Source organism: Mastigoproctus giganteus, chromosome 8, assembly GCF_048544385.1.
Source record: "Mastigoproctus giganteus isolate SK-2022 chromosome 8, ASM4854438v1, whole genome shotgun sequence".
Taxonomy (NCBI): Eukaryota; Metazoa; Arthropoda; class Arachnida; order Uropygi; family Thelyphonidae; genus Mastigoproctus; species Mastigoproctus giganteus.
The window spans coordinates 4,431,106-4,446,362 of NC_143582.1; the positions used below are offsets into that span (position 1 = coordinate 4,431,106).

At 39.8% G+C, this 15,257-nt stretch overlaps 1 protein-coding gene across 1 annotated transcript in view; it reads left to right on the forward strand.

Moving 5' to 3' along the window:
- Positions 1–704: 704 nt before the first annotated feature.
- LOC150081212 (popeye domain-containing protein 1-like) overlaps positions 705–15,257 on the forward strand; it is a 127,073-nt gene continuing 112,520 nt past the window's right edge. The window contains exon 1 of the mRNA XM_090379427.1: positions 705–1,211. The gene's annotated coding sequence lies outside the window, so the exon portion shown is untranslated. The remainder of the gene's footprint in view (positions 1,212–15,257) is intronic.

The window sequence follows — 15,257 nt, forward strand, 5'->3', positions numbered from 1 at the left end:
ATATTTAATTATTTATATAAGTATTTCTTTCGTCTTTTTTTTTTATCTTAATTCTCCTTACATACTTCCTTCTCTCTCTCTCTCTCTCTCTCTCTCTCTCTCTCTCTCTCTCTCTCTCTCTCTCTCTCTCTCTCCACCCACTAATTCCTGAAGCTAATTAGTTGTCTCTGCAATGAGAAAGGCGTGCAGTTGAGAACACACTACTCAGATAGTGGATTATGATTTCATATGACCATTGACTTGGCTACCTTCCAGTCTGTCTTCAAATATCTACTCTCCATTTATGAGTACAGAGAGTGTGAGAATGCAGTTTGAATTACGAAACTCGCTGGTCTCACCATGCCATTCTTCATAGTTATCTTCTTTACCTATAATCTCTGCGTTCACATGGAAAGAATTCCCGATCATTCCAAAAGCACTTTAAGACGCCATAGCCTGAGAAAGAGAGAGAGAGAGTGTGTGTGTGTGATCGATCGTTCTCTTTTCGACCATTGCCTCTCTTACTGGATATCGTTACACTCATCACCAGATGGCGCATCGAGCAAATTTTAACGACCAGCTGTAGAAAAACGTGAGATTATGGAACAAGCCGCCTGTTGAACCGCTGACGTGCAATGTGAGGAAAACTCCCGGGCTTCACTGCAGCAGCAACTCCTCTCGACACTGCGTTCCTCAAGATCGCCGCCCGCTTATCCGGCGACGAAGACGTTCTGGACTCTTGGGTAAACACCGCCGAGCCAACGGATGTTGTGGTCTTCGAGCTGCACGCACTGATCATGCGTCAGGTGCTCGGCTACCGAGTCTGACTCGCCGCCATATCCGAGCCGATCGACACGCACACACACACACATACACACAGACATGCCGCTGTCATTCTTGCACCATCAGAACAACACCCGATGATTCTAACGAACACCCCGACGATGTAAAAGCTCGGTGGAATTCTTTAAACTGTTCGCCTTCTCGTAAAAGAGTCTCGAAACAGTCCTTCGACTCGCCCTGGATAGCGTTGCAGTGTTCCGTGCTCAAACTGGAAAAAGTCCCCTCACCCGTTACACCATGACCATCGTAATTCGAGGCGACTGGGCTGAAGAGGTCAACATTATCCGATGGAACGGGCTGGAGGAAACTCCGACGTAGGTTAGTGCCGGAAAATGAAATCCTCCAATGGACGAAATGTCAACTTCGCCAGGTCCCTGTAACAATTAAAGGTAAGCGTGATGCCTTCTTTGTATCCTTTTTGTTAGCCTTTTTACACCTGCCTGGACTTGCATCCCTTGCGGACATGGCGGGTGTAAGAGGCGTGTGTTTTCATTGTTGTTTGTCGTTAGAGCATTAAAGGGATCGATCACTGAAGAAACACCAGAGCTGGGATTTCCTTAAAACATTTGATCCGTTTTATTAGTAGCTGTTCTGTTTACCACGAAGATGGTTGGTAAACAATAAATATCCTTAATGAATATACAGCGAGTCATCGTGACAAATGAGGAGCTTTCAAAATGTAAACAAGGCTCACTATCGTGAGAAGTTTTATGAAAACAGGCTGTTCAAAGGTTAATTAAAATTAAAATAGCAAAGATTGTGGATTGGGTAAATATTTATTGCAAACAGAGAAAGATGAATCTCTAAATGAAGAGATATTTATAATTTAAATTTTCCTCTTTTGATGGGGATCCAATAAATTTCTTTTACTGCTACAAATATTTCTCTTTTTAACAAATCCTTCTTCAAGCGCTTCTCGCCCACTTATTCCTTAAAAAGTTTCTCCATCTGGACAAATAAAACCAAAGAAGAGAAGGGAAATACGATGGAATGTCCTTGTACAAAGCATCTAATTACTTGTCGCTGCTTTCAGAGTTGAAAGTCTTTTATGAGCTTGGTAAGAATGTTGTGTAATGGATTTTCGCAGAGGATCTTCCACAGGGATCGAAAAATGGGTTCTAATAATACCCTTATTATTTGCAACGTGTTTGGTTGTGCTCGCCTTTGTAAGAAAGCGATTAAACTGTTTGCTCAGATGAATCCGGGGCACCCTCTGACACTTCGGTGACGGAAGCAGATTACCAAGAAAGTGCTTCTCTCAAACGTTCGTGTGTAATGCAGGGAACACGGCACTCGGAGAAATCACTAGTTTCATTCAGATGCCGCGTTGCTCGATGACGCATTGAGAAGAAAAATATTTCTAGGAAACGCTCCTTAAACAGGAAATTGTATTCGGAGAATGAAAGAGATTGGAATCACTTCTGTTTAGCCAGTACGTTCTTTAAATATAATTATTGTCTCAAGAAATACGTAAAAGCAAATGCCCAAAATAACTTGTGTACAAAAAGACCATCTAAAAAGAATTGCAATCTTATATTATGTTTATTTTGTAACCCATTTAAGACTATACACTGAAAAACCTAACTTAATAACAGTACTTCTCAATTAGTTCTAAGAAGGGCCATCTTAGAGAACAGTTCTCTAAATAAATTTGCATTTTTAACATTTAAAATTAAAATTTTGTGCTGATGGGCAGACTTCACGAACTTGATGGTCTAGATGATCCCATAAAAGCTTTATTGGGTCAGGCGATTGGGGTGGCCATACCATAATTTTCAAATACTTTATCCTTTTGTTCAGTTGCTAGAAATTCCCCGCACAGTTAGAGCTCTGCTTCTGGTCATTGTCTCGTTGGAACATAAAATTTCTTCCACCAAGTCGAAGCCCAGAGGATATTGCATTATATTCCAGAATGTTTTTATAGCCTTCTTCTCTTAAAATTCCTTTAATTCTGACTATATCGCTAACTCCAGAAAAAACAGAAGCAACCCCAGATCATGATGGAACACACTTTAAACATCGTGCTTGACTTAGTTGGTTATCTCACATAAACCCTACACTTGGATCCAAAAATTTCAAATTTGAATTCATTCATCCATAGTACGTTTCTCCACTGTTCAGTTGTCCAATGCTGATGGTTCTAAGCCCAAATCAACAGTTTCTTTCGATTTTCCGGTTTTAATAATGATTTTCAACGGCTACACGACCATGAAGTCCTGCTTATTTAAGATGAAGTTGTACGATGGATGTACAACATGGAAGATTTCTGTTCCCTGTTTGAACTCAGCTTGGATTTAATGTGCAGTAAGCCGTGGACTGCGTTCAGAAATCAGTCTTATGGGCTTATCTTGTGCTTTCGCTATTACATTCAGTCGTCCTGATCTTCGTTTGTCCTTTAAACTTCTAGTCTCCTTGAATTGTCGAATGGTAGTTTGCACTCCTTTAAATGAAATACCTAGTTTTTTGGCAATACTCTGCAAATTGGCAATACTGTCCAAAATAACTTGTATACAAAAAGACCATCTAAAAAGAACTGCAATCTTATATTATGTTTATTTTGTAACCCATGTGATGACGGGCTGAACTGCGTTCAGCCCGTCATCACATGGGTTACAAAATTCTACCACATTCATGGGTTTAAAAACTTATTCCAAACACCTTTTCTCAATTGAGGGGTGTTCGATTTTATTAGTTGCACTTATTTTACAATTCATATTATTGCAAACCAGTCTAAAATCATCTACAATCTTCTATACTGTTGAAATAATACTCCCACCTTCTAGAAAGTTATAGAATCTACAACGTTCTACCACATTCAACAATCTTCTTCCACATTCAGGAGTCTTCTACACCTTTATAGAATATCCTCGAATATTCTTGAAATGTATTAAATATTATTTGACATTTTTGATTTTTATACATAATAGAAAATACTTTAATAAAAATTGGTGAAAAAGTTGGTCTTATTTTTAAAATAAATTTGCAAATTAAGAAAAATGAAACGTGATTCCAAAGTTTTTAGGCGGCAGTGTACGTATAGTATATCAAATTTTGGTCAATTTAAATGGAGTATAAAATGTGCTAGAAATTTGAAATCCTGGTTACGCACGATAGTCGTATGAAAGTGTCCATTACTACCAGAGAATATAACATTTCTGGGGAGTCGAAGTTAACCATCTCCCACGAAAACTCAGTGATCAATTCTCACTGGAAGCAAGAAATATCACACATCTACAGAAACAGTGCACGGCTCAAATTTGTAAACAAAATGTACACATACACAATGTAGACACGAAATATTCTTTCAAGACGAATCTCGTGATGAAGAGTACATCCATCACTGAGATCCAAACCGGTAACAAACTCAAGACTCAAATCTTCGCCAAAAAAATCGTTACAACCATCTTTTCGAATACGGAAGAAATTCTTTCGATAGACTACACCACATAAAAAACGAGAGTGAATTCAATCAACTGTGGTGGCCTCCTCAGTCACCAAATATCAATCTTGTTAATATTTGGTGTCTGAGGAGGCCACCAATAAGATGCGGAAACCTTTTTAACCTCAAGTGTGTAATCCAAACAACTAAAACTACATTATATTTGAACCACGTAGAAATGCCATCCTGGATTTCTCCCGTTTGCTACGAATGGGTTCAGAAAGACAACGGTTAAATTTCTCTCAATGATTTTAGAACCTAATTTATCATTCAAAAATCAACCACATTATCTTACATTTGGGAGCATTGAAGGCATCAAACTGGATTTGTGCAAAACGCATGAAAACCATGAGGAAAAACTATGAACTATGTAAATGTGGTCTGGTTCCTCCACAGAGCAAATTAAGGAAACTTATGGAAAATTTCTAAAGTTCATGGTCACCAGCTGAGGACCTCCGAAGTTTACGAGCACTGAGCCCTAATCAAAGTGATCAACTTCACACATTGAACATAGTTCAAATTAACTCGGAGTCATGGATTCTTTACCACAGTTAAGAGTGACTGTGATGAGACAACCTAATCAGTGTTACTTTGTATGTCTGTTATAGAAATCACAGCTTTTTTTCTCGCAATGATCCAGTTATTATCTTCAACCTTTAAGACGTCTCCACTAAGGAGAAGCTTTTTTAGTTCGTTAAAATAATTTATTTTGATCAACTCCTCTTTAAAACAAACAAACAAAGATTTTGAAAGGGAAAAGCTTGTTTAACTAATCTGGCCATCAATTTTCAAAGAGTCAGTCATGAGCTGATGGAGGAAATACTTTTCACATTATTTGGACTTTCGCGAATATTTGACTCTCTCCCGCACGAGAGGTTACTGAATAAGCTGAAACATGTTCGTATGAGGGTTAAGATCCATAAATGGATCGCAGGACATCATTATTTATTCAGTTTTGTCTCCACACTTGCCATGCATTTCTGGTGATACCATAATTGGTAAAGCCAATCAACATAGTGATGTGCATGTTTATGTTGTTTTTGTTGTCCGATTGGCTACTTATCCCAGTGCTCTGCAAAAAATCTGTTATTGTTGAAGTGTTTTAGGCGCATCAGGGACTAACATATTGTACCTATATATTATGTCTGTAAATTACGTGTCTATTGGGCTGTTTGCTTGAAGAAAATCCCGAATTTCCAAAAGGAAAACCATGTAACCCTCGCCTGGGATCGACTTAACTCAGCTACTTTGGGAGAAAAAAAAGCACATAAAACTACCTTGCGTCATTGAAGGGATTTGAAGCGGGGCTTCTTCCACTCTGTGTGGGAAGGACATTGCTTATATGTATTGAGTGACCGGCGAGAGCTCTTCATACTGGAATTAAGTGCAATTGGGGGAAAGAGGTTTCCTATTCATAGTTACTCTTCAAAATGGACTCGTGTTAAGAATGGGAGGATACCCTCATGGATCGGCGATGGAACCCCTGTGGTTTCTGATTTTATTGACATTGACGAAGGGATAAAGGATGTGATGTCAAAATTTGCAAATATCAAGATCGGGATAATAGCTAAATGAGCAGTGGTAAGGTGTCCTTCTTCAGAATGATTACATAAGCTTCAGCGGTGGTCAGAAAAAGGCAGCTGTGTCGTAATGCAGAAAAATGCAAGGTCGTACACTTGAGGAACAGCAACTCCAGAATAACTTGGTGGGCACGAATTAAAAATCAGTAGCGAAAAAAACAGGGAGCTGAGATATGGATGGATAGGAAATTGAAGTTCTCCAAGAAATCCTGACAAGCGGAAAGGAAAGTCCCTAATTCTCCTAGTGTCCTATCGACGATTTACCGATCATTTGCTTGTCAGAACTTCTTGGATCATAATGCAACTGTATAAAACAATTGTAAAGAAACAATTCCAAGACCTCATTTGGAATAAGGTCCAAATGAGGCAATTATTATTAGTATTAGCCACTTCTTCATGGCTAATACTAATACTAATTACCATTCTCTTCTCACAATTAGAAATATTATCGGTCAAATGCCCTCGTGGGTGGCACAGTTGGTATAATTACCTCCTCCCCACACCGGTTGTAAAAGACCTGAGTTCGAATCCCATCAATGAAGCCAGGAAATTGTATGGGCCTTTTTCACAAGACCTCGTGACCTTTTTCTTCCAGAAACTGGGTTTTTCGTCCAGTAAGCAAAAAATCAACCACAGAACACACGCAATTTACAGACATTTTATATACGCCACAATACGTCCAAAGTCCCCAATGAGTGTAGAGCAACCAACTAATTATTGCTGATCTTCCGTGTATTCCTTTTACATTGTAATGAAATTGAGAGAGAGAGAGAGAGAGAGAGAGAGAGAGAGAGAGAGAGAGAGAGAGAAACAGAAATCGACTTACACTCTGATATGACCAAATATCTCCGGCAATTAAGGATCTACGTCATTTCACCAAAGTCAGCATTTCTTCTAATCTTCTGTGTAGCACTGGAATCGTTCCAAATAGTTGGCACATGCGCTGTTCATATATTTTTTTCTCATTTATCCAGAATTCTAATAGTCCATTTTTAGTTAAGACAGATACCATTATTATAGAAATGAGATAAGCTTATTTTAACCTGCTTTCATTCAAAATAAGACGAAAGTGCCGTTTCAACTTAAGATAAAAGAGTGAAAATTGTTTTCGAAAGGCAATTTAATTCCTTTCATGTATCCCCCATCCAATGAGGAAATGAAAAAAGTGGCGCAATTAAAATGCGAATAAATTGGAAAATATTTCTCTTTAAAACATAAACAAATAAATTCAAGTTCCCGAAAAGAAACATATAAAACGTCTACATAGGAAAAAGTGCAATTTCTTAATGAATCTTACATTGTTTCTTTTCTTTTCTGTTATCAATGAAGAACAAGAGAACACGCTTCCTGTGGGCACAGCAACACCAGCACTGGACTATCGAGGATTGGAAAACAGTTGCTTGGTCTGACGAGTCGAAGTTCCTGGTGCATCATGTTGATGGAAGGCTCAGAATTTGGCAAAAACAATCGTGTTTACTGGGAACATATGACCGAACAAGCTGATTTGATTGAGGGCATGTCGGATCACAGAGTACGCCGATTAATTATTCTTCTGTTTCTTGGGCAGGTTGATGAGGCTGGCTGTCGATCCTGGGAGCATTTAGTCTACAGAAAATGAGCTTAGAGAGGATAATTATATGATTAAAGAGGCCTGTGCGCTCTGGATTCATTATTATTAAATTACAGTTGCTCAGAGCGAAACGGATACAAAATATTAGATTAGATACACACAAATAAAAGCTTTCGATTGTTTAGTCAACCTTCTTCAGTTAAACTGACAGTTAGAATGGAGTATGGGGGCGTGAACTGCCAATCTTGTACCTGAAGTGCGTGATTAATTGTTGGATGTTGAAGCCTGTGGCTGTGGTGTATGTGGACGTGGCCAGCGTTTGTCAATGGACAGGATTGCTGTTTCGGTGATAGGGTGGACTTGACAACCACTGTTCCTGTTCACTGAGGTATTGGAGCATTTGATGTTTAACGACTCCAACCAGGCGCGTCGCCGATAATGGCGGGACTTATCCACAATCACGACATCGCGGTGTGGGTCAATGTCGTGGTGGGTTGCCCAAACGTGTTCGGCAATAGCTGAGTGCACCACATCCGCTAAGCGGATTGCTCTTTTGTGTTCGGAAAGGCGTTTTTCGAGCCGTCTCCCAGTTTCCTCGATGTAGCAGCTACTGCAGTCACGGCAAAAGATGCGGTAGACCAATTCTTTGTAGTAGGGTGGGGACAGGTGTTTTTACCTTAGAGATGAGGGATCGTAATTTTCTGCCTGGGAGTTGTACGCATTTTATCCCATGTGATTTTAAGATTCTACAAACCTGTTGTGATAGGTTTGGGTAGTATGGGATAAAGGCGCTCGTGGTTGAGTCATCACCTTGGATGTTTCTGTTGGTCACTACTTGGTCGCGTGTCTGTATGTCACACCTGTCAAGGGTATTGATGGGATAGCCACACCTCGTAAGATCCAACTTGACTTTAGCGATTTCGGTGCGCCTCTCATTTACAGAGCTAGAGTGTGTCCAGGCACGAGTTAGCAAGGTTCGTGCAGTGGCAAGAAGAAGTGGCAAGAATCTATATTTTGTATCCGTTTCGCTCTGAGCAACTGTAATAATAATAAGGATAATTATGTTGCGAGTGGTGATGATCTGCTTAAAAGGAGTCATTCTATGCAGCGAATGTAGTATACCCCCTAGAGATAGTAAAGGGTTGTCCTGAAGTCCTATTGAGGGATCGAAGAAGCCAAAACTTCTTCGATCAATGAAGAAGCCCCAAGAACTGCCGCAAGTTGGTTGGAGGGACAGTGGACCAGATTTCCGATGCGTAGAGAGCCACCGGTACCACAAAAGATCGGATAAACTTAGTTATCAGCTTGCTATTGCCGTAACCCATCAGTTCCTGTCGAGCTGACCAAAGGACTGAGAAGAATTTGTTTCTAATCTCCTTGAAGTTCTCCTGAAAGACAGGTTCGAATCCTTGTGAAAGTTGACAAGTTTAATTTGATGTGCATTTATAGAGATGTGCACTGGGTTTATTCTTCTCCTTTTTGTAAACGTCATCCGGGCAGATTTTTCGGCATTTAGTTCAAGACCAATGTATTGAAGAAAGGTGCTTATCTCAGAGATTTGTTTTGTTGCAGCTCTTTGGATAAAGAGCACTTGCTCCAGCTGATCCGATTGAATAAAAGCTTCAGATCGTCGGTGTACGATGTCATGTTTTAGAAATTTGCTAGAAGAGGTTCCAAAGCTGCTGCGAACAGCGCTGCTGACAAAACGCTACCCTGTGGAACTCCTCGAAAGACAGTAAAGGATCGTGAGAGACCATTGTGCTCAACAAAGAATCGTCTTTCCTGCAAAATTTTTTGAGTACAGAGAGGAGGTTATCGAAGATCTTGAAGTAGTTCTTCAGGATGTTAAGAAAATATATGATGGAAATCCTGTCATATGCAGATTTAACGTCAAGATAAATTATGTCAAGCTGCGTTCGAGAATTCAAAGCTTCATGTATGTGGAACAATGTCGGAAGGAGATTGGTGGCAGTACATCTCCCAGGGATAACGTTGTGAAGGCTGGCAAGGCCTGTGATGAAAACTGTGCTTAATAAGTTGATTTTGTCTTTTCAAAAACTTTAAGGCAAAGAGCCCACTGAGATCGAGCTAAAATCCTTCTCAGTTTTAGGCCTCGAATTCTTTGGAATGGGTTTGACGCAGTTGTGTGTCCACAATGAAAACAGGATATTTTAATGATAAACAAGGTAAATCCATCAGGATTTCCCTTGTTTATAACTTTCATCAGATTTTCCCTCGTGATATTAAGTGTAGACAGGGGAGTCAAATCACGTAAAGGGATGGAGAAGGATGATTAGATTCCTCCTTTACACAACTCTCACCAAAAGTATTGTCTGCCCATTCAATGAAGAGACTCTCAGCCATCTGAATATCCCTGTGGTGCTTTACATCCAAATGGCCGCTTCGAGCACACTAATTTGTTAGCTTGATATTGTTGGCGTGTCATTTTTGCTTCAGAAAAGATGCTCCTTTCTTTTTAAAGTTAATAAAATCGTGTATGGTTCCAGAACTCTTCCATTTCCTGAAGGCACACTGCTTATCTAAGAAGGCGGGTTTCAGGTCTCTTGAGAACCATGGTTTTGTCCATTTGGAGATTCTGATGGTTTTTGAAGTTCCTTGAATAGCCAATTCCTGACAGGCGGGAAGCAAGGCCATTAGCGGCTTCTTAGATCGGCGGGTGGAAAGTGCATCCCAGTTGGTTGAGGATTATGATCACAGAAATTCAGACAGACAGTGAAATCGATTTTTTGGGAAACCAAGAAGACTCTTCAACAAAAATATATCAGCTTCTATAAATCCTCAATGTTTTTTTTTTCGACGATTTTTGATCAATGTAAAACCGAATGTAAATCATCAATGGAAGAATGCTACTACAGCCAGGAAATTACAAAAGCCAGGAATTAAGAATTACTTTTGAGAAGGCCACAAGAACTGATATCAGTAGAAATACAATATATTGGAGCCCTGCATAAGATTTTTTTTTTATTTATTAAAGAAGACGATCCCAGCCAGCTTTCCTGGCAACCCCACCATCTATCGCAATACTGTACAGCTCATCAGCTCATTTTTAGCATAACATATACTACCACTAGTTGGTTATCGTTCCTGGCACATGGAGACGGCTAGAGATCTTCTGCCACAGAGTAGATGATACCAAAACAGCCTGTATGAGATCGGATTTTATGGTAGAGCTGCAGCACACAAACTGGACATCACATCGCACAATGCGCAGTGTGGACGTGCCTGTACCTGATGTCCAGTCAATAGTAATTGGTTCCTGGAACGTTGAAAATCTGTTATGGAGTAACGAATAACAGCAGGTTTAGGTTCAGATACCCGGGGAACGCTGTTTATCAAAGTGTGTTGTTCCAAGTATGAAGTTTGCCAGAAGTGCAGTCAGAGTCTGGTGTTATTTTTCCGGTCTGGGCTTGAACCCTTGGTCTTCATTCCTGGAACAATGATTGCCATCAGGTACATTGACGTTATGGATAATTCCGCTCTATTGTTGTACTGTGGGGGCAGTAGGGGAAGGCTCTTTTCTATTCTAGCATGGCAATGTACCGTGTTCTGCCCCGCAACCTGTAGTGATTTGATTTGAAGGCCCCCCCAGTGGTTAACTCCACCAAATGCAACCACAGTGTGGGGTTATTTTTCGGGTCTGGGCTTGAACCATTGGTCTTCGTTTCTGGAACAAGGAATACAATGAGGTACTATATTGGATAATTCCGCTCTGTTCCTGTACTGCGGCAGCAGTAGAGGAAGGCTCTTTTCTATTCCAGCATGGCAATGCACCGTGTCCTGCTGTGCAGCCTGTAATGGTTTGGTTTAAAAGCTCTCAGCGCATTAACTTCACCAAACACCTTTAGGATGAACTGGAAAGTCGGCTTTGCATAAGGCAGAAACACAACTGATGAATTTATCTCTCTGTTGAAAGAGAATTGGACCAAAATCCCACTTTCCTGTTGTCAAAATCTGTTTCAGAGCCTACCGACGAAAACATAGTAAGTAATTAAGGTGGGTACACGCGTTATTAAAATTCGGTTACTTCTAGAAATATACGTTTTAGGAGTATCTGGAGACTTTACTATATTCGTAAAGTCTCCAGATACTCCTGATGAGACCATGCTTTTAAATAAATCGCAATAAACTTTCCATTGGAGCAATGTTTTTCATTTAGGGTCCTGCAATACCAGTAATTCGTGGTGAAGTACCTCTACAATATGAAACTCTTGCGCCAAACAGCAAACCTTCGCTTATTGCTACGTACAAAATGAGGGGATTATACACTCTATATCCAATAATTCACACATTAATTAACTGGAACCGCATGAGGGTGCTTCCGGTACAGGGCATATCCATTAGCTGTTATGTCTGTGCAACCTCAACCAGAAGAAACAATCATTAATGTCTACGCACCGCGAGGAAATGGTTGATACGTGTTTGTTTGTATTCGACAAAAATCAGTGAAGAAGGCTAGAACAAATATGTGTAATAATAACTCAAATATTCAGATTATACAATGTTATACAGAGGATGGTCAAACACTTCCCAGTGCAGTCTCCAGCTATTGTGTGGTTTGTTGGGCTAGTTGCATCTTTCTGTAAAACGTAACGCCGGAAAAAGCATCCGGGTTTATTAAATGGCATATCACAGATCAGATTAAGACATCAATGGTATAATACATTTCCTTCAGGGTGACAGCGCATGAGACATTGAGAACTCAGTTCCATTCGCTTGGCAGGACAAAATGGAGTTGCACTGGGTGTAAATTTGCTATTATTATAACAAAAGACAGGTTGGTTGGTTGTTATAGGATTAATTCCGTCAACAACTTAGGCTATATTGCGCCGTATTTAATAAATTTATACCCCTATAATTTTGATCTTCTTGAAAGGGTCCAAAGACGGGTAACCCGCACGGAGAGATCGGTAAAAGGGTGAGGTAAGACTCCGATTATGTGGGCTACAGAGCTTAGCAACCACGCACCTCAGAGGTGACCTGATTGAGGTTTATAAGGCACTGAGAGGGATTAGTAAAATGACTGAAGGTGGAATTTTCACTGTTATAAAGAATTCCACAACCAGGGGCCGTAAATTCAAATTACAGGAGAAGAGGTTTAGACTAGATCGTAGGACGTTTTCTTTTAGCCAGTGAGCCGTTCATTGCTGGAACAAATTGCCTTCGCAGACAGTTGAGGCTGACATTTTGAATTGTATTATTTTAATTCATTTAATTATTTTATTTTATTTCGTATGATTCGCCAAATTTTTCTTTGTCCTCCATATAAATTATATTCTAATTCTTTCGAAAACCTATCGCAGTACTCATGTTTTATTTTTCAGTTCCGAGTTCTTTCTGGTCATTATCGAGAAATCTGGATACCTAGTTCTCGTAATGAGCATGCTACAGAAGCTACAGCTACCGAAGACAGAGGTTATGGCTCATGTGTATTATATCCATAAATTGATGTATTCTATGATATATTTTCCTCTTTGCTAGACAAAAAAGCTGAGTTTACGGATGAAAAGCCTTGCTAACCATGCTTGGGACCGACTAACTATCCACAGAGTGAAAAAAAACCATAAAAGTTCCTCGTGTCATTGGTTTGATTTGAATCCAGGCCTTTTCCACCCAGTATGGGAAGGACGGTGATTCTAACCATTGTGCTACCGGCGCAGACAATGAATCATGAACAGTCAAATCAATCAACAAATTATCTTGAAAGAGATTCGAATCCCCCAAAAATTCCGACGTCGTCATCTTTTTTTTTTCAAATTCATTTTGTAAATATACATTGATTAACCATACTATTATTTATTCACCCAGCAGGTGCTCAATTGGATTGATATCTTGTGACTGTCGGAGGCCACAACAGTGGACTGACTTCACACATGTTCGTGGAATTGGATCTGCAAATTCTCACGTTGTGGCAAAGCTCCTTGTCCTGTTGGAAGAACCCATACCCACATGGACACATTACAGCAGTGAAGGGATGCGTCTAGTTGAAAACAATTTTCGGATAACCTGTGACATCGAAGGGTCCAATGTGTACCACTGAGTAGCCACATGAAACACTCCCCGAACCATTACACTGCCACCACCAGCCTACATTTCTAACATCTTAACGGATGGATCCATTGGCATGATGTTTTCTCCAGATTCTGGTCCTCCTTTCAAAGAGAAACAGGAACTGAGATTCGTCAGAGACTAACTCTAACTGTACCGTCTTTTGTTGTTGTTGTTGTTTTTTTTTTTTTTTTTTTTTTTGCTTACAGGAGTGGGACTTGGTTTCACTCAACGAGCCAATGGAGTATCGCCGTTGACTGGATGTTATTTGATTATTGGACGAATTTCTATACACCCGAGACATAATACGTGAAAATCCTAGCTGGGTTGCAGTTTCCAAGACGTTCAAACGGGCGCATATGGCACCGACTACCATGCCACGTTCAAAATAACTTAAATCTTTCGTCTTGCCCACTAAATTCCACACAGCATTCCTATGGTACCTTCCCGCCTGATTTACATCTCGTGGTACGAACACATGGCTGTTCCTGTACCTAATAATGTGGCCACTCAACGTGTATCTATTCTAGTCTCAGTGAACTCCATTTCCCTAATTCCAACTGTGAAAAAAAAAACCTTGACTATTACTTTCTTCGACTAGCACTGCTCATCTCATTTGCCCAAATGACTTTAATGATTCATTCTGCTTTAAAGTAGCACTCGGATACGATTTCCCAACCTGGAGATTTCCCAACCTGGAAATTCCCAACTCACAATTTCTTTACTCCATTCTGTCTAATAGTGTTCATGTTTTTTCCTCTCAGAACTCTACATCATCTTCTTTCTCTCAAAACTCTACGTATTAATAAAAACTATTTGACTTTAACCTTCCTCAATGTAACTTTCCCGAAAATGAAGAAAATTTCCTTGGTAAGAGCAAAATTCATAACTCAGCTTCCTTCAGTTTTGCAACTGTAATAAAACTACTCAAGTAGTACGACAGAAGACAGCTTAGTAAGAGAAATCACTAGCAAAGGTAGCAAAACATGGTAACAAGGGAATTCTACTCGTTCATGAATACAAAAAAGAAGGAGATCGGATCAGATAGACTTCTTATTTGATGGAAAGTGGAGAAAAGCAGAAAAGTTGTCAAAGAGTGGTTAATAACCAGAACCAGTCCGTGTTGCTTCAAAATTACTTCGAAATTTCAGATGAAGTATAAAAATTACAACTGAAGTTTGATGCTTCTTAATAAAAACTTTTATACTTGAGGAGGTATTTAAAAGCTAGAGGGAAAGGAGTTAAAAGTGGTTCAAGATGAAAAAGAATTGAGTTGTGATACCATCAAATATGAATGTTTATACAAATACCATCAAATTATGAAATTTACCAAGTAATGTGAACAGGCAGCCAGGAAAGCATATTATATCATGGCTATTATTTGTAGGACTTTTGTAAGCAGGCAGAAGGGCCCCTGAAAGGTAGCACAGTTGGTATGATTACTGTCCTTCCCACATCAGATGGAAAAGACCTGAGTTCTAATCCCGTCAATGACGCGAAGAATTTTTATAGGTCTTTATCCCAACGTGGCTGAGTTCGTTTGTCTCAGACGAGGGCAGCAACTCGGGTTTTTCGTTCAGCAAATAGTAAATCGACCACAGGACACACAGGTTGATCATTTAATTCGCGGAATGGACCTACCTTAATTTTAATCTTCGTCGCTGAAGTCTGCCAGTGCTTTGTCCTTTTCAAAATAACCTCCTTCGATGAACCAACTGGTAGGATACTCTTAGAAGCCATTTCTTGATTAGTGTTTGAGACTTGTCGTGGTGCCCACAGT